Genomic DNA, 20,108 nt, shown 5'->3' on the forward strand with positions numbered 1-20,108 from the left:
TCCTGCCCCTGATAGGCCTACCACAGCTGTGGATAGTGTGGAATGTTCAAGTAATAACACAATCCAATGTGTGTCTCAATTGTCCCCCGCTGACCACCTCACACATTTCTCTAGATTTTGCAACGAACTTACATGACACAATGCCATAAAATATGCCAGTTTTAGGACACAGAATAATGTTTGTAATGATACCAGGTAGGCCTAAGTTTAACAGTAACAAGTGTAATGAGCTATTCATTGTCGAAGGTGCATGGTGAAGTGAAATTCTTACTTTGGAAAACAAACGTTTGCCGATATCATCGCCGATCATCAGAATATTGCAACAGATTCTGTGTTCTGGACTGCAGATAACTTGTTAAGCCAGTGGTTCTCAAACTTTTATTTCATTCCCCACTTTGATCAAGGGGCATGACTGATGATAGTGGAGATAACGTGTTATCCCGAGGCTTTTGCAAGTCAGCATCTTCGACGGTAGTCTATTAAAAATATAAGTTTTCGATGTCCCAAACGGAGAGCCATACTTTATTGTTTTTAACGATCTCTATGCTACTCACAAAAATGTAGGCATGGGGACATGATGAAGTAGGCTATCCAACTGTCGGTGTTAAATTATTGTGATTACGAGCCAGTGGTTTTCAAACATTATCCGTGACTCGGACATCTAACTAAATGCAACAGGTATATCGTCCTCGCATTCGCAAAATGAGAACCAGTGTTTTGTCAAATTGCAAATAGCTATTCGTTTTAACGATTTTTTTTATGATAGTATGAAGTGCTTTTTGTATAGGCCATCTTAATCTTGGAATATGGGGAGGGAAGTGACGCGTCTGCAGTCAGCCAAATATGAATGTAATTCTGCGGCATAAAGCAGATGTATTTGTTTATTGTAGGCCTACAGAAAAATAAAAATGACATGTCAAGCAGTCAATTGACTACATTGCAGTCAAGAAGTAGGGCAAATTAAGACACTGTTTTGATTTGCGTAGTTGCGTTACTCCCAACACTGACAATAACATAGACAGCAAATTAAGATATTTTTTGTTTTGTGGAGCGGCACCGGTAGGCTATCAAAAGCAGATTTCGATTTTCGCTACCACCGTGTAGTCAAGCCTTAAGCCATACCCAAGTAGCCTTAATCGAGGTAATGTTTAATTACGATTTATTTTGTTATTGAATTCGTAGGCTGGGATTCCTCTCGGTAACAATTACGTTTAAAGGTAGCCTAGCCTCCTGCTTTTTCAGAAGGGGCGGCAGTCAGGCTACTGATAGAGCGATGTACAGTGGCAGAGCGACGCACAGTGGCTGAAAGTGGTACTAAAGCTTCACGCCTCGTAATGCGCGACTAAAGTGGCCATTTGAAAGCGATGCCCACTGTAGTTCACTTGCTAAGGAGCACACTTTTGGACTACTAATGTAGCTTGGTAATAGGCTAAAGCAGTAGCTTTTGTGTGTACATGGTCCTGGAGCGACGTTGCCATGTTGGTCTTGGACTGTCTTTACAATGTTGGTCCAGGACCCACATTGTCATGTTTGTCCAGGACTGTCATTACAATGTTGGTCCAGGACCCACATTGTCATGTTTGTCCAGGACCATCTTTACAATGTTGGTCCAGGACCCACGTTGTCGTGTTTGTCCAGGACTGTCATTACAATGTTGGTCCAGGACCGTCTTTACAATGTTGGTCCAGGACCCACATTGTCATGTTTGTCCAGGACCGTCTTTACAATGTTTGTCCAGGACCGACATTGTCATGTTTGTCCAGGACCGTCATTACAATGTTGGTCCAGGACCGACTTTACAATGTTGTCTTTACAATGTTGGTCCAGGACCGTCTTTACAATGTTGGTCAGGGACCGTCTTTAGAATTTTGGTCCAGCACCGTTTTTACAATGTTAATCCTGGACCAACATCGCCATGTTGATCCTGGACCAACATTGTAAAGACGGTCCTGGACCAAAATGGTGGTCACTCCCGGAAGATGTACAACAAACAAAAGTGACTGCTTTAGCCTATTACCAAGAAGAGACACAATAGTTGATATAGCTTTGAAGCTCATTTAGCAATCTTGTTGCCATGGTAATTAGTGCTAATGTTAGCTGCTAGGCTAGGTAAAATACAACAAAATAGCTTGCTATTAGGCAATACAGATCTGATTTTTTTTCTTCCTACATTTCTGAGAAACTTGCCATGTTTAAACCTTTATACAATAAGCTGCAAAATATTTTTTCTGCTTTGTTTATTCCAGGTCCATCATAGGGAAGTTTGTCCAGGTCCATCACAGTGAAGCTGGTCCAGGCCCATCACAGTGAAGCTGGTCCAGGTCAATCACAGGGAAGTTGGTCCAGGTCCATCATAAGAAAGTTAACCCAGGTCCATCACAGTGAAGCTGGTCCAGGTCAATCGCAGGGATATTGGTCCAGGCTCATCATAAGAAAGTTGGTCCAGGTCCATCACAGGGAAGCTGGCCCAGGTCCATCATAAGAAATAGCACTCTGCTCTGGTCTGGACCCAAATGAATGGTCAATAGCCTTGTGCAATGGCAGTAACGTCTGCTACACAAGTGATACATCACTGTTTCAATTTAAGTTTCTCCTCATTAATCTGTCTATACTATAATTTAAGGGGGTGGGACATGGAACAGCAGTTTAAGAAAGATAAGAGGGGATTTACTTTTGCCATGTTAAGCTATGGAGACTGATGAGTTTGGGTCGGTAAGAGTACTTATTTGGAAAAATATATTGAATTATATTTTAAGTGTCAAAAATATATATTTTTGTCATATTTGTCAATATATATTTTGTCAATATATATTTTTTCTATATATTATATTTTATATTATATTTTTAATTAAGAGGCCAGACAACATCAGAGACTATGAAAACAGACTGCCCACCTGCACCAACACTGCAATATTTCCAGATGGAAATGATCCATGTGGGCACTGAGCACAGGACAATTTCACACACAAATGTCACTCCTTTAATCACCCTATAACAGGAAAAGAACTATGGGTTAAAGGACAAATCATATGCAGCACTGCTAATTAGGTATATTTGATCAAATGTCCCTGTGGGAAAGCATATGTAGGAAAAACACGCAGGGCTCTGAAGACAAGAATGTGAACACAGAAGCAACATCAGAAACAATCATGATAAGAGTCCCCTGGCGGTTCATTTAAACAAATTTGGAGGTTCATAAGGATAAAACAAGTCAAAAACCACCGAAGAGGAGGGGACATAGACAGTCAGCTTTTAAAAAGAGAGGCTTTTTAGATCTACCACCAGGGAACTTTAGCCCCAAGAGGGCTTAATGAAGATTTTGTAATCAGACCTTTTCTGTAATATGAACTTGTAATATGGACTGTGAACAGAAAGTCTAATGAATGATTGAACTGTATATTTTTTCAAATCTGCATTTGTATACACTAGAGATCTGTTTTGGTCTTATATAAAGTTCTACTAATGTTTCTTATAATGTTCTTATGCATTTGTTTGCCATTAGTCACGCCACAAGCTTGCCTGCCATACCTGTAAGGGTTAATGAGTCACTGAGCTGGCTCCCCCCTATACTGTAGGCCAGGTGATTTAGACCATGTGCAATGCCTGTGTTTGCAGTGAATCTGAGGAAGAACAATCAAGGTCATAACGTCTTGCCAAACTATGAGAAAATAAATCAAGAAAAGAAAATACCAAGGAGTGTGTGGACTTTTTCCTAAACACTTTTGCTTTTTTTTTGTCCTGTATCTGGGATTGTGCACAAAGTCCCTTTACAAGTTGTTAGAGAATGGAGCCATACACTTTTCTAAGAATCTCTGAATTTACCTGTATAGGTGTCACCAAGCCATATATTATTTTACAATCTCAGAGAATCATGTTTATTGGTTGCAAAAGAGTTTGGTGTAGATTGTGGAATGACAGTGGCAACATACTGTAGAATAGCATTCACAATTTATTGTAACATAATGTGTCAAGAACAGTTAACATCGCTATAGTCAGGGACATCAGTATAACTTTACCCAATATAACCTTTAACTTTTTCTTTTTGGGTAATCTTTGAAATATTGTACAGTTGAGTCACATTGCCTATTTGAAGACAGTGGCTGATCTTGCATACATTATTTGGGGACTTGCTGACTGCAGATTTAGAAACCGATATACTGTGGTTTGTTTATGAGGCACTTTGAAGCTTGCCTAGCAATGTCCATCAATAGGGGGAAGTGAATGGACAGTGTGAGCCACATGGCAGTCCCATGTTTGAGGTGGGCTACACGCTTCACAATGACAGCAAAGAGTTGTTATCAGACATTCACTAAGACTTATTACCCAGCACCAATCTATCTAATAAAAACTTTTGGAAGTGCCATTAATGATATTTTATAAAATATTATAAAATATACCCGACCGAGGACCTAATATTTTAAAATTAAATAAAGGAAAACCGAATATTGATCCTTCATTTAAATTTCCAGTATTATCGTTATGTGGTATATAGAAAGTGGAACCAAGTCAAGCAGCATGCGTGTCTTGCCGCAGAAAGCTGCGTTGTCTGATGGACAAAGCACATAACGATGACTCTTTGCTGTCATTGTGAAGCGTGTAGCCCACCTCACAATGATTCTGCCATTTTTATAGCTGTAACAGTAAGTGTTCACATTAATATAATGTTCCCCATACACAAAAAATATTTGACAAGTATTTTCACAATATATTTTGAAATATATGTACATATTCAAAATTGACAGAAAAAAAAAAACAATTTTGACACTTAAAATACATTTCAATATATTTTTCCAAATAAGTGCCCTTAACGACCCACACTCAGTCAGTCTCCATAGCTTAACATGGTAAAAGTCAATCCCCTACTAATCATCTTTCTTAAACTGTTCTTGACCATCCATTAGGGTCCAGACCAAAGCAGAGTGTGTGTAGACTGGTATTTCTTATGATGGACCTGGGCCAGCTTCCCTGTGATGGACCTGGATCAAATTTTTTATGATGAGCCTGGACCAACTTCCCTGTGATGGACCTGGGTCAACTTCCTTATGATGGACCTGGACCAACTTCCCTGTGATGGACATGAAGCAACTTCTCTGTGATGGGCCTGGACCAACTTCCTTATGATGGACCTTGACCAACTTCCCTGTGATGTACAGGGACAAACTTCCCTATAATGGGCCTGGAATAAACAAAGCAGACAAAAAATATTTTGTAGCTTATTGTATAAAGGTTTAAACATGGCAAGTTTCTCAGAAATGTAGCAAAAAAGAAAAACAGTCTAACGACAACTGACAGATTTGTATTGCCTATTAGCAAGCTATAAAGTCGGTCCTGGACCAACATTGTAAAGACAGTCCTGGACAAACATGACAATGTCGGGCCTGGACCAACATTGTAAAGACGGTCCTGGACCAACATTGTAATGACAGTCCTGGACAAACACGACAACGTGGGTCCTGGACAAACGTGACAATGTGGGTCCTGGACCAACATTGTAAAGCCGGTCCTGGACCAACATTGTAATGACGGTCCTGGACAAACATGACAATGTGGGTCCTGGACCAACATTGTAAAGACGGTCCAAGACCAACATGGCAACGTCGCTCCAGGACCATGTACACACAAAAGCTACTGCTTTAGCCTATTACCAAGCTACATTAGTAGTCCAAAAGTGTGCTCCTTAGCAAGTGAACTAACATAACACCGGCTTGGCACTTCACATAGTTGCATGCTGCACCTACCTATTAGCAAGCTAATTTGGTAGCATAAATTTATGTTCCCTAGCCTAGCCTCTAACATAATAACAGCGGCACCAAGATTGCTAAATGAGCTTCAAAGCTACTTCAACTACTGTATCCCTTCGAAATAAGTTATTTAAAAGATGCAAAGCCACTGAATTACCTATTAGGAAGCTAATGCATTACAGTAAATGTATGGTCCCTAGCCTGGCAGCTAACATTAGACAAACATGGAACCAAGTCAACTAAAACGAAAATAAAAAAATAAAATCTAAGGTGCATATATTCAGATTCCACTCGGAATTACTTTATTTTACAACTATTTTACACACAAATATGCAAGGACCTACCTTCATTGAGATACAAGTTGGTGATCCACTGGTTGTTTCTGGAGGGAAATTTCAAAATGGCAATGGGAGAAGCAGAAGACTCACATTGATGACATCACAAGGCTGTGATTGGTTAAAGAGTTGTTGGTCCAGGACCGTCTTTAGAATGTTGGTCCAGGAACAACTCTTACTTGAACAAATCACGGTCACCCTCCATATCCTCATGGGATTGGGGACAGTAATAGCTGCCTGCACTGTTCATTAAATCACAAACTTGAATGTTTATCACTTGTATACTTTGATATACATGTGTAAAGCTGATTATGCACAGTAATTGGGGGGGGGGGGGTCACTTCACTCTGATGAAAACCTTTCTATGGACTTAATAGCTTTCGCTCCATGAAGTGCACCTTTACAGATATTAGAACATTATTAAACACTATGCAGATACGATCTTTGTTTAATTGCACAAAGCCAAAGCTAAACAGCTCTAATACAGGGTGCGGAAAACAGGCCAGTGTATTCATGAACGGGTAGCAGACAGCCGTCCTCTCTCCTCGCTAAAGATCACATTCTTAGACCTTTCTGGAAAGTTTCAATTTGGGGGTGGGAGCAGGGTGCTGTTCTGATGAGCAGGGATCACACACACACACTCACACACACACACCCACACACACACACACACACTGCTCCCCTCCCTTCGACCTCCCATTCCCCATCTTAATCTCCTCTGTTTGACAGAGCTGATGCAATTTTAATGAGGAATAAACATAATGGCCGCTTGTGTGAGATTAGCATAAACTGTGAAGGATAACGGTTCAGCTGTGCTCCAGCAAGGGCTGGGTGAGAGAGAGAGAGAGAGAGAGTTTGTAAGAGGGAGGCAGACAACAGGAGAGAAGAGAGAGTGAGGGAGAGAGAAAGAGAGAGAGGAGGAGGAAAAAACCTGCAGAGTATTACTGTAGGACCCCGGCCATACGGACGTTGAATTTAGAAGCACAATGCACCGTATGTCCATGTTTGCCTGGTTCATGGCTGTTTCCTAAGGCTGTTGGATGTGTGCCCAAAAGCCTTATCCTTTCAGGTCCCATGTTAAATACAAAGTTTATAAAGTTTTCTTATAAAAGTTTTCTTTTACTAAACATTCATTTATTTGTTTCATTATTTATTTAGATCATTTTGCTTACATATTTATTTGAAGACATCAGCATAGCATGAACTCACTACTAAAAGAACAATCTCATTTCCTTGTACCATTCCTGAGAGGGGGAGACGCGGGGTCAAAGGGCATGCATGCATGCAAACACACACAGACATACACTCATATGTTCATACACTGACACGTACAAGCACACAGAAACAGACAGGCCCATACACACAAACATACAAATGCAGTCGTCCTGCAGCCAGGCTACCTCTTTAAAAGCCCAACTTCCATCCCTCAAACTAAAGAGGCATGCACAGTCTTTAATCTCAAGTGGCACTGCAGCCAAGGAAAATAATTTGTGTGTGGCAAGTGCAACGTACTCAACTCAGGCTTCATACACACACACACACACACACACAAACACGGATGGCTGCCTGGCAGTCTGTCTGCTTGTGTGAGTCTTCCAGCAGCAGAACAGCGGCATATGAGATTCGTCACCACGTCCAGGACGTGCCTGGCACTAGTCAAGATTGATTGCACGCTCTCTCCTGTCATGGAGGAAAGAGCATAGAGAGAGGGATAGAGAGAGAGAGAGAGAGAGAGAGAGAGAGAGAGCGATTGCCATGTCTGTGCCACTTCACAGCCAATTCAGAGCAAAGTGTTAACATGCTAATTTATCTGCTTCTCACATAATATGAGAGTCTCCTATATGTCCTCTTTGGCAAATATGGTTGTCTGTCACAGCACATCTAGTTCTTTTGTCCTTTCTCACGCTTGTGCAGTGAATTTATGTTTTGCCGATTGAGGAAAACACAAATGTTCCCTTCACTGATTGATGGTGTTGGAGGGGCGCTCCACTTTATATATAAACGACTTGAAATTCACAAGTGCTGCAAGTCCCACTGTGAGGAAAATTCAATTTGGCTCATCCTCACTCAAGACCACTTAACCAAGAGCTCTGTCTCATTTCCTCTCATAGCCTGACCACCACAAAAACAAAAACGCAGCTCTCAGAGTCCACATTCAGTACTGAAAAACAAAATATAGTCTCCCCATTCTTCAACAGCTGACACTCTTACAGACCGGACCTGGCCCTAATCTGGGGAGGATCAAGCTCTCATTTGGCTTTGATTTGGACAGATGTCAAGAAGTAGGTTGTACCTGCTGAAATCTGCTAGACCCCAGTTTACCCCAGTGTCTCAAAGCCAATATAGGTATGGTATAATATACCATACCTACAGTATATTGGCTTTGAGACACCGTGGCATATATTATATACCGTACTACACTGTATCAAAGCCTATATTTCTAAAACTGATAGTTCCGGTCCTTGATTGTGATTGGCTGAATCATGTTCAATGCTGTTGTAAAATGCAGCATAAACATACACCTTGACCGCATTTCGTTCTATATTACTGTGCTACCATAACTTGATACAAAAGTTAAAGTCGCTGCGTCTCGACATTGCTTGGCAACTATTCAGATAGAGGAAATATATTTCTTGGCGGAAGAATGATTATCTATGGATAAATCAATATATTTCTCGTTGCTGTGCCTTTACTTTAAGAAACTTTGCCAGGTATTCATAGCAACAGTTTTAAAAAAGCAATAAGCCACTCAAGTCCTTACTGTAGGTTACACTGATTTTACAACAGCTAAGCGGGGTTTTAGCGTGTCATGCCTAACAATGCCCCTTAGCTGTTGTAAAATCAGTGTAACCTAAATATATATATATTTTTAAGCAATAAGTTATATTCAGATATGAGAGTCATGTTTCTCAGTAATTGTCTTGCATTTAACATTCATCATTTTGGAGTCTGTTATGACATGTTTATTACATTGGTCATCACAGTCTGATTAAGAGGATTCACTTGAAGCATTACCAACTAAAATTTTAATTCAGACAGCCATTCTGACAGCATAACTATTCAGTCATTTACAGTGTAACACGACTAACAATATTGTAGTACATTTCTATTTTACACTTAGATATCGATAGTAACAAAATACTGTTACATATCAATAATTATTGTCATGCAGTTCTAAAGATGTCCAAGGGTTAGAAGTCTTCTGAACAGTGCAGGGTCCTGTACCTGAGCTAACCTTTAGCACATCCAACCCCAGGGTTCCCGCGGATCCTTAAAAAGTCTTAAATACAACTTTCGGGTTTTAAGGCCTAAAAAGTCTTAAATTATCTGGGATGTCTTGAATTTTCAAAAGGGAGGTATTAAATTTGCGTATGGGACCGCCAGTGAGTGCAAGAGAGCGTGAAATGTCTCCATCAGGTTTCGTGTAGGCCTATTTAAAACGCAATTGTATAAGTGACTATAAGGCTACCTGGAGAAAGTGTAGTGTTTGCAGAGTGAGGTGTGGTTAAATGTGTGAAAACGGTAATAATACAGTAGCCTATGTACAAATATGCCTGACGTTTTCGTGGTGTAGCGGAGGTCTGAGATATACGCAGGTAGCCTACTGTACGTGAACGGTAGAATGAGCGAGAGAAAGAGTTGGTAAGCCAGAGTTAGCGATAGGTTGGCCATACGTTCGAATTTAGGCCAGACATATGGATTTTAAAAGCCCTGTCCAGAGTCCGGCACAGCCTCAAGCCGGACGCTCATTTGTCCTCCTTCTTGGAGTTGCATTGGGCATCTAGAATCTTTGCTCGGACGCAGCATCGTTTCACAAACTATGGACCCGAAGACTGCTGGTCAAATGATACGCAGTGCTTCTGTCACTCGTCTGATCATTTGCTGCGCAATTTATAAAGAAACCACGGACTGACAGAAAAAGAAAACAGACGTTTTCGCAATCAGGAGGAAATAGGCTACTGTACATGTTAAGTTGATCTGTTTGCATCTTTCCAGCGTGTGTTGCTGGCCTAGTCTATCGGGAAGAAAATATCTGTCTAAGTTATAATGTAACATCTGTCAGCAGCTTGCTTGCCAGCGTTTCCCAGTAGGCCTACTTCGCAAAAGTTGTGAAATATAACCACATATTTTTTGAATGTGGGCGACTGGCTACATAAAAAAAAAATGTGCGTTCATAATACGTGCATTAAGATGAAACCAGCCGTTTTCAGCAGGATCATATGAGGAGGACCTGTTTCTTAATTAATGTAAAACAAGTCAATGGTTAAGTAGTGGTGGATAGTAGTGGATTAACTTTAAATTTGCTGTGCTGCATATGGGACAATAGATGCACAGTAAATTATATAAAGTAGGCCTATTAAAATATTTAAATAGCTTAGTCTAACTTTGAAAAAAATTTGAAGGGAATCCATGTCTTTGGCAAGTAGCCTAGGCTACTACAGACACAGGTGAAGAACAGTCAGCCTCAGTCAGTAAGCACAACCAAATATGTACAGCCAGCTTCAAAAGCAAGCAGCCCAGACCCTAAAATTGGGCATTTATAGCTGTGAAGGTAATTCACGTACACAATTATTTTTCTTTCGCCAAAATATATTTGGTAACTTCTATAGACATCCAAAATGGGGTGGGGGTTGAAATTAGTAAAAAAAAAAAAATATTGTATAAACAGTTTTAAGTTGTCGTATGTATCTTTTTGCCGTGGTATAGTCTTAATTTTTTAATTTAGATGTCTTGAAAAGGTCTTAAAAGTCTTTAAATTTGCACTTGGAAAATGTGCAGATACCCTGAACCCCCATTCTCCATTGTAATTTGGGTGATCATCACAGGCTGGGCTGGTATCATAGTAATCGGTGGGAACATTCCAGAATGCACCGATCACACTGAAGAGAGAGAGAGAGAAAGAGAGAGAGAGAGAGAAAGAAGAGAGAGAGAAGAATACTGAACTCAAGAGCTCATATTTCGGTAAGACACATAAAATGTTAAAACATCCTAAACAATGTTTTGTATTGTAATTTTATTGTTGATTTTATTGTGCATTACAAACATATTTCATCAATGTTGGATTACCATAGTTGTAGATTTTAGAGCTTGAGAGATGATTTGGTTGTTACATAAGCACACAGTCTCTCTCTCTCTCTCTCTCTCTCTCTCTCTCTCTCTCTCTCTCTCTATCTTTCTCTCTCTCTCTCTCTTTACCTCTACAGTCTACACAATAAGCAATGTCTTTCTGACACTAATTACTGGGAACTGCAGTTTAATTTGGTCTATGTAGCGTAATGGCTCTGAAAACAAACCCCGCATGCAAAGCTCTTCACACTAAATCTTCAGAATGTGCGGCGATTACACAGAAAGGTGAAGTTGGAGTATTTCACAGCAAGCTTATTTATCTCGCCCTAAAGATAAGCACTCCAGTTGTGTGTGTGTGTGTGTGTGTGTGTGGGGGGGGGGGGGGGGGGGGGGGTTCTGTGCAGGAAAATTAAATGTCAAGCTTGCATCTTTGATTCCCTGAAAGTGAGCTCTAATTACTTACAAAAACTATACATTCAGGATATCATCCGCGTCTGTCAATTTCCCCCACTCTCCGTCTGAGATGCAGGCAGTCGACCCGTGGCATAAATCTCATTAGCAATGAAGGTATTGTCTCCAAAGCCTCTCCTCTCTCTCTCTCTCTCTCTCTCGTTCTCTCTCTCGTTCTCTCTCTCTCTCTTTACATCACATCACATCAGAGGCATCGTGAAATCAAACGCTGAGAATGGCTGGAAAAATCACAGTGATAAGAGAGCACATCAGGCTCAGCAATCAGGCTCTCAGCCCAGAGATGAATTCAAGCCTTTCTGGAACATTTTACACAAAGAGCTGTGCAGTGTTATTCATAACACCTTACTTGAGCTAGTAGGTCCAACATTGTTTTATTTTTTTTATCATTGATTGTGACATGAAAATTGCTGATTGGTGATGATGAAAAGTTGAATATGTAATCAATACACACTTTAATGTGTACTAATAAGATACCTGTTTAACAAATCAATAAGTCAAATGTGTACAAAATAGCTCTATAGACACAGAGCGGGGAACTGATGAAAATCAAGAACTCATCATTAGCAAAAATTATGCTTAACGGCAGCTTCCATGGAACTAGAACGGAGACGGCTGAGAATAGCTGTAATAGCCATGTAGGCTGAGTAAAAGAGGAAGATCTAAAATAGAAAGCTTGCACGCCCGTGAACGGCGCTGCACTCAGTTACCTGTGCTACCTGCTAGATCCATACAGAAGAACAGCGCTACACCCAGTTACCTGTGCTAGTGCATTACAGAAGAACAGCGCTGCACTCAGTAACATGTGCTAGAGCCATACAGAAGAACAGCGCTGCACTCAGTTACCTGTGCTAGAGCCATACAGAAGAACAGCGCTGCACTCAGTTACCTGTGCTAGAGCCATACAGAAGAACAGCGCTGCACTCAGTTACCTGTGCTAGAGCCATACAGAAGAACAGCGCTGCACTCAGTTACCTGTGCTAGTGCATTACAGAAGAACAGCGCTGCTTTCAACGGTGTGCCACCCCACAGGGTGCTCAATCACACAATGCAAGAAATAAAACAAAACAAATATAGGCAAAATTATCCTCTGCGTGTGTGTGTGTGTGTGTGTGTGTGTGTGTGTGTGTGAGAGTGTGTGTAAATCATATTTAAGCAATATGACACCAGCGGGAGTGGGGTTGGTAAAGGATATCGCCACAGCTGTAATTCGACCGCAGGTACGAGCTTGAAGGCCGAGTGCCTTTTATACAGTTGCATTACCAACTAATTTAGTTTTAAGATACAAAATGGTGTTTTCTATAGTTTATTTTGCTCGCTGCTCTCTCGCTATGAATGAATGGAACGTTCATGTTGGATACTTCAATGCAATGTGCAGAGTCATAACTAGCAGTAAAAGGTCTTGAGTGCCAGTTGTGCTGGGATATTGCCACTCGTGATGACTCATGGAATGCCTTTCGTCCAATCAGAAATGAATAAATAGTTTGCCCTGATCTAACTGTTGTATAAACTGTGATTGACAGTTCTACAACAGTTATACGCATGGAAGTTATATGCATGGGTGGAAAGGCTCATGTTTGTTTAATTGCACTTTCCAGCACCCTGTTCCACATGCTGCTGTGGACGACAAACCACTATGAAAGGCCAACAGTCACACGTCATCCCTTACCAATATCAGCACTGATCTGGGATCTGGTGTGAGAAGACCGCTCGAGTAAGTATGTGGAGGTGTGTATGTGAGAGTGAAAACGTGGACTGTGTGTCCTGACACCCGACTCTTATCTCTTCTTACTGAGATATTCTATGCAGGTAGGCAGCTAGCGATTCTTCATTTCATCTTGTGCATGCTGCATTGACAACGCATTATTATTTTAGCATATATGACAAAATAAAGCATAATATCTGATGCAAGGCTTATCACAACTTAATGAAAAATATATGAATACATTAAAGGAAAAATAAATGAGGTTTATTTGAAAAGCCCCATCCAGTTGAGATCCTTTCCAGCCATGATCGTTATCTCTTTTGCAGTTGGTTGATGTGTTTTGATACTGGGACTTCAGACACAGTCTTATAAGGCTGGACATACAGTATGTGCCTCAATAGCAGCTGTAACTACCGGGGGGTGGGGGGGGTAAAATATAGATGTTGATTTTCTTTTGACCAATATGTTTGTTCTGACTGTACTGTATACTCTATTTATCTCTGTAGACATGTCATCTGGAAGACCTGTATTTATCCAAATATACACTGTACATTATTAATCTCTATTGTCTACACAACCATACTCTACCTGCACTTGATATTTAATGATTATTTGCACTTCTGGCTGGATGTCAACTGCATTTCATTGGCTCTGTACCTGTACTCTGCTTAATGACAATAAAGTTGAATCTAATCTAAAAAAAAAATGACACTGTCACAAACCAAAAGGTTGTAAGACAATGTTGAAGAAACACATTTCTCAGTCCGTCAAAAAAGTGAGCACAAGGGCAAGGCCTGAGTGATGGCAAATAAGCGTTCCTGCCCCAAAACCCGGATTGCTGCTAAAAAGGTGCAGTCTAGAATCATTGTGGAGACATGGAGAGGCTTGGTAGGTATTATAAGAACCATTTTGAGAGCTGTGAATGCACATAAAGATGTTTCTACTGATTATTTAAAAAGGGTATGAATAATTTTGGACATGCCATTTTTCATTAAAATGTTTTAAAAAAGATAAAAATGCTTCTTTTTGTGATTCCATGTTTCTACCATATTGTCTTACAATCTTTAGCCATGAGGCAGTGCCATTTTCAGTCAGAACAAACATATTGGTCAAGAAAAAATCAACAATAAATCATTATTTGCCAGGGGTATGAATAATTTTGTGCCTAACTGTGTGTGTGTGTTTGTGCATGTATATATTTACAGTTGATCCATATGTCTGGCTGTCAGATGTAACCAGAATGCCAGAGGACGTGTATGATCAAAGGAAGGAAAGGGGGAAAGGTGCAGTGCATGTGTTGTTGCGTGTGTGTGTGTGTGTGTGCGTGTGTGTTTGTGTGTGTGTGCGTGCGTGTGTGTGTGTGTGTGTGTGTGCGTGTGTGTGTGCGTGTGTGTGTGTGTGTGCGTGTGTGTGTGCGTGTGTGTGTGTGCGTGTGTGCGTGTGTGTGTGTGTGTGTGTGTGTGTGCGTGTGTGTGTGTGTGTGTGTGTTTGTGTGTGTATGTGTGCGTACGGTGTGTGTGTGCGCGTGTGGTTGTATGTCTGGTTGCATGCAAGTGTGTGGTGAGAAACCATTTTCCTGTGTCCTTCACAATTATCTAAGCCACAACACAGACCTGACCTTGTGAGATAGAGTTAATGAGACAATGTGCACACACTCTCACACACACACACACACCACACACCATGCACACACACACACATACATACAATAAAGCACAGACAGAAAAACTCAGACAGATGACCTTGAAGAGAATTACTGGTAAAACTGAAGGAGTTCAAAAGAACTAAGCTGTAATCGTCAATAATATTGGCAAATCTTTTGCTTTCCTTTTTTCCCCTCAGTAAATGGTCAGGGTAGAGGTATAACACAATCAATCATGTAGCAGTCTACGAATAGGCTCACATGGGGATAGGAGTTTAAAATGCTGTTTCATTTCTTGTTTAGATGGACACATTTCAGAATACAGAATTCATGACGGAACTACACCTATGCATTGTGTAGAAGATTACACAGTTGCATGGGGGATCATTCCAACAGATCCAGCTTCTAGAAGGGTTAGTTCATAAACAAGCAAATAATCATCAAATCCCATATGTCACATGGATTGTGGCAGTAACATAATGAATAGTAACCCCTCAATGCACCCTTCACCTCTTTTGATGATGTTCTATATCTCTCATTTTGCAGTCTGACCCTAACACTCATAGTATTATTTTTCACAGATGCCCATAATCTACAGTATATGAGTCTGATAGATGGCAGCCAATGGCAGCCCACGATGAGGGCAGTGAATGCTGCTTCTAAATAACCTGTTCCCATGGAACAAGCCCCTTCTCCATAACTTGAAGCCCCTTCTCCATAACCTGTTCCCATGGAACAAGCCCCTTCTCCATAACCTGTTCCTATGGAACAAGCCCCTTCTCCCACCATTTGTTTCTGTCCTGCAGTTTAGTCTGATCTCTCCTCTGTGATGCTCCCAGAGTGGACTCTCAGTGTACAGTAGTCTCAGTGATAAGCGGAGTTCCGTTGTGCTTGGCTCCTTAAAGCCTGAGGCATATTATTGTCCCAGGACAAGTGTTCGCTCATCGGCGTGACAGGTCAATAGTGGCTCTCTGGTCGAGTCAGAGCCCCGACCAGATAAGGGTTCAATAGGCCAATTAACAAACCATAGTCACAGTCGCAGACACTCAACCAAGGCCAGCGCCTGAAGAGACACTTTCACAGTCTGTGAGTGTGAGTCTTTGTGTGTGTGTGTGTGTGTGTGTGTGTGTGTGTGTGTGTGTGTGTGAGAGTGTGTGTGTGTGTGTGACAGAGAGAATGACAGAGAGAAAGAGAGAGAGAGTGTGTGTGTGTGTGTGTGTGTGTGTGTGCCTGTTCATCTCTGCAGGTGTTACCATGCTTGTAATAAGATGTAAGCCTGCACATAGAAGCATAAAAGCAAATGACCAGGCCAATGGTCAGGAAGAGAGGAATGAGAGTGGCTTGCTCTGTTAGCAACAGACATTAGAGAATAGACATTTGAGTGTCAATTTGTGGGCTATTGCAGTTTGTTTGTGTTCATCTCTAATCAAAAGGCATATGAGTCAGATGATCCTTGGGAAGCTCTTAGATCAAAGGTGGGCAAACTGCGGCCCGCGGGCCGGATTCGGCCCGCCAAGCACTTTAATCCGGCCCGCCGAGCATTTAATTAGGTTATCAGGCTGCCAGCTATTTTTTTCCTGCGATAGAGACGACGTTGGCTAGCTTTAAACTGCTTTTCACTCTTCTTAGAGAACGTTTGCAATATCAATGTCAAAACATCACGTTACATATAGAGATGATATGCCTACTCTTTGGAGCAGATCTAACTTGAACGTGATGCTACTCCATTTAATTGGGAACGCATCTGAGTGCTCACAAGAGGGAGAGAGAGCAACAGGTTCCAACTGGCTTGTCATTGTTGATAACTGATATCTCCTTATAAGAAACTTTTAAAAGGAAATCATGAAGGCAGCAGTAGTTCCCACTACTGACCATTTATAAAGTAATAGTGGAGTGGCAGAAGATCATTGACAACTAAACGGGAATTGTTCTTAAAGTGACAGTGCACCATTTATACATTTATTAAACAGCATCAAATCAGCAGTATTGTTTTAAGTAATTAATATTTTAAAACAAAATTACTTAAGTTTTGATACTAAATGATAGGCTATAAATGTGTGTGTGTTTGTGTGTGTGTGTGTGTGTGTGTGTGTGTGTGTGCATGTTGTTGGGGGGGGCAGCCCATTTATCAAAACCCAATGTGTCCCTTGAGCCAAAAAGTTTGCCCACCCCTGTCTTAGATGCAGGAAAACACATTCCATAGTAGAGAGGGGCTCTGCCACGGCAGCCCTTCCCTGCATTGTGTGTGTGTTTCAGTCGACCTGTTTAGCTGCGCCGCTGTGTGCAGAATGACCCAAATGAGAGGAGATGATGGGCTGATGTGTTTGACAGGGATCAGCAGCAGGGAGGTGAGCGTCATAATGACCACCAGACACATGCAGGTGTCAGAGGAAGGACCAGGCTCTGAATGGAACATTTCAGCACTGGCCTATTATTTTCCCACAACCCCCAACTCTCTCTCTCTCTCTCTCTCTCTACTTCTCAACACTCTCCACCCCCACACTATCCATCTTGTGTATATTCTTGTGTAAAGTCTTGGTGTGTGACTGCGGCGTTTGTGCATTTGTGCATGTGTTTGTGCGTACGTCGGTGTGTGCGTGTGTTCGTGTGTTCGTTTCTGCGTGCATGCGTGCCTGCGTGTGGTGTGGGACACTGCGGCTGCAGCGGGCTGATTAAGCGTGTCGCTGTCAGAGCCTGGCGGGCCGAGTGTGCGGAGTGTGGGGAGTGTAGGGGCCCAGGCTGCTCTAATGGGCCTCATTAGGGGCCATCATGGCCTCCACAATCCCACTCTGCTCCCCATCCGCCTGCCAGACAGCCAACGCACCTCTGCCTCTGCTCTCGTCTGCCCTCCGCTAAATTCATACTGCCGGAGAGCACACATACACACACACACACACACACACACACACACACACACACACACACACACAGTCACATGCACACAGACACACACACACACACACACACACATACACACACACACACACACACACACACACACACACACACACACAGTCACATGCACACAGTCACATGCACACAGACACACACACACACACGCAAGCACACACACACACACACACACACACAGTCACATGCACACAGACACACACACACACACGCACACACACACACACACACACACACACACACACAGTCACATGCACACAGACACACACACACATACGCAAGCACACACAAGCACATGCACTTCACACAAGTGTCTACATTTGCAAATACAAATACTGTACATACATACACTCATATGTTCACACACAACACATACACGTACACTCTTGCAAACACATACATGCACATCTAGACAAACATAAACACACACACACACACACAGAAATGTGGAACAATAGGAGGGTGGAGGAATGAAGGAGAGACTGATATGAGAGATGAGATGTCCTGCTCACGCATCACTTTTAAGAGACGTCAATTACTTTTTTAAAAAGTTTGCATGATAGTTCATGATAATTCCAGCATATAAAGGTCTTTTTTGGTCTATCTATTAGTTTATTGATGCAAATAAATCCCTACAAACTTGTTTGAAACTGAAGGTTGACAGACGTGGGAGGGAACTTTTTACCTTGGCAGCTTGGACCAATGATCGCACAATTCCGACTGAAAACACTCCCGCGTAGGACACTCTTGTGTTTCCTTGTGTATCGGGCCTTCCACCTCCCTCCTCTGTCTTGTCTTCTCTGGTTGCAATTAGATGAATGAGATGTCCTCGATGACATAGGGCTTTGGACAATTTCCAGGGCACGAGCTGGAGGACCAAGGACCGAGGAGAGAGGCCGTATGCAAATAGAGATTTGAGAAGAGGCCTAGGTGCACGAAAGGCTCTTCCTGTACGCTCATTATTTCCGGTGGAGCGTTAACTGTGTTTTAACGGCATTTTTTTGTTATATTCTCCTCCTTACATCTTCACTCTGACACTGAATATCTTGTTTGCCCATTAATAAAAATGTTAACACACACATAAATCATTTTTGGTCGTAACATGCTGATTCCCTAGTGCAACACCATCACTAAATGGAGGAATAGGAAACCCTCCTTTCTATGTTTTCCAAATTCATTTGGAGTCTTTTTAACTGCACTCCAAAACGTGACAAAACTAGCCAGGAAAGTGTCAACAGAGGCAGTGGCGCAAAAAGTGGGTATGCGCTATATGCGGCGCATAGGGGCGCAGCACCGTGGGGGCACCAAAGCGATGGTAAAAATAATCATAATAATAATAATATATTTGGTATATTCTATATGTAGCTACTGTTGTACGTTTCTAAATCATTTCTGCATTTCCTCAATGTTAAATAACATTTTAGAGGACTAACAGGCTAGAGTAGGCGCCCTATCTCATAAGATTCCATCATAGAATTTTGACATAGAAAAGGGAGTGGGGGCGCCGTGAGCGCTGAGTGAGCAGGTACGAGTAGTGAGTTTTCGTCTATGAAAGATGGATAGAGCAAAAAAAAGCTGTCGGGGGCTAAACATAGAAAAATAAAGAGGGAAAATGAGATGGCATGTCAAGGGATGCGACAGTAGTTAAATAAGTGGATGGTGAAAAGCAACAGGTAGGATTTAAAGTATGACGTGTGCTTGAAGGCTTGCAAATATTCATGTTAACAGACTAGCGTTTGCTAAGCATATGCCGATTGAAACATTAACCTATTCCATTAAGATAGCTAGGTGGCTACCATGCTCATACTGAACTTTTAATGGCAAACTGCAAACAGAAATGTCACGCTAGCAACAACTCATTACATGTTTCCATTTCCTAACAATCCTAATATTAATAGCTTAATATTGTGCTGATAATGTGGCAAACAAAGGCTAGAGTTGGATCAGCCTTATCCTTTGTGAGCAACAGCTGGCAAAAGGACGTTATGAGAACCGTTTAGACTCTCTTAAAGTCTTAAAGTGACAATGCACCATTTGACAATACTTCAAGTTCAAATTGGCAGATTTGAATAATAATAATAATTTACACTAATAAATTCTGTAAATTATTGGCCTTTTGTTTTACTTTAGTTGTTTGTGTGTTTTTTTTTTTTGTTGTTGGGGGGGGGGGGGGGGGGCAATTTGTTGTTGCATACCCCTCAAAAAATGGGTAGCTGCGCCCCTGAACAGAGGTGTCCAAA

General features: G+C 41.6%; 1 long non-coding RNA gene across 1 annotated transcript; it reads right to left on the bottom strand.

The window, feature by feature from the left end:
* Positions 1 to 5,021: 5,021 nt before the first annotated feature.
* Positions 5,022 to 18,410, bottom strand: LOC121681746. Its single transcript, XR_006022269.1, has 3 exons — positions 18,399 to 18,410; positions 16,552 to 16,556; positions 5,022 to 5,314 (listed from the first exon to the last, which is right to left on the bottom strand). It is a non-coding gene; the product is annotated as an uncharacterized LOC121681746 (long non-coding RNA).
* Between the last annotated feature and the right edge of the window lie 1,698 nt (positions 18,411 to 20,108).

The sequence above is a fragment of the Alosa sapidissima genome, chromosome 14 (assembly GCF_018492685.1).
Source record: "Alosa sapidissima isolate fAloSap1 chromosome 14, fAloSap1.pri, whole genome shotgun sequence".
In the NCBI taxonomy this organism is placed as follows: Eukaryota; Metazoa; Chordata; class Actinopteri; order Clupeiformes; family Clupeidae; genus Alosa; species Alosa sapidissima.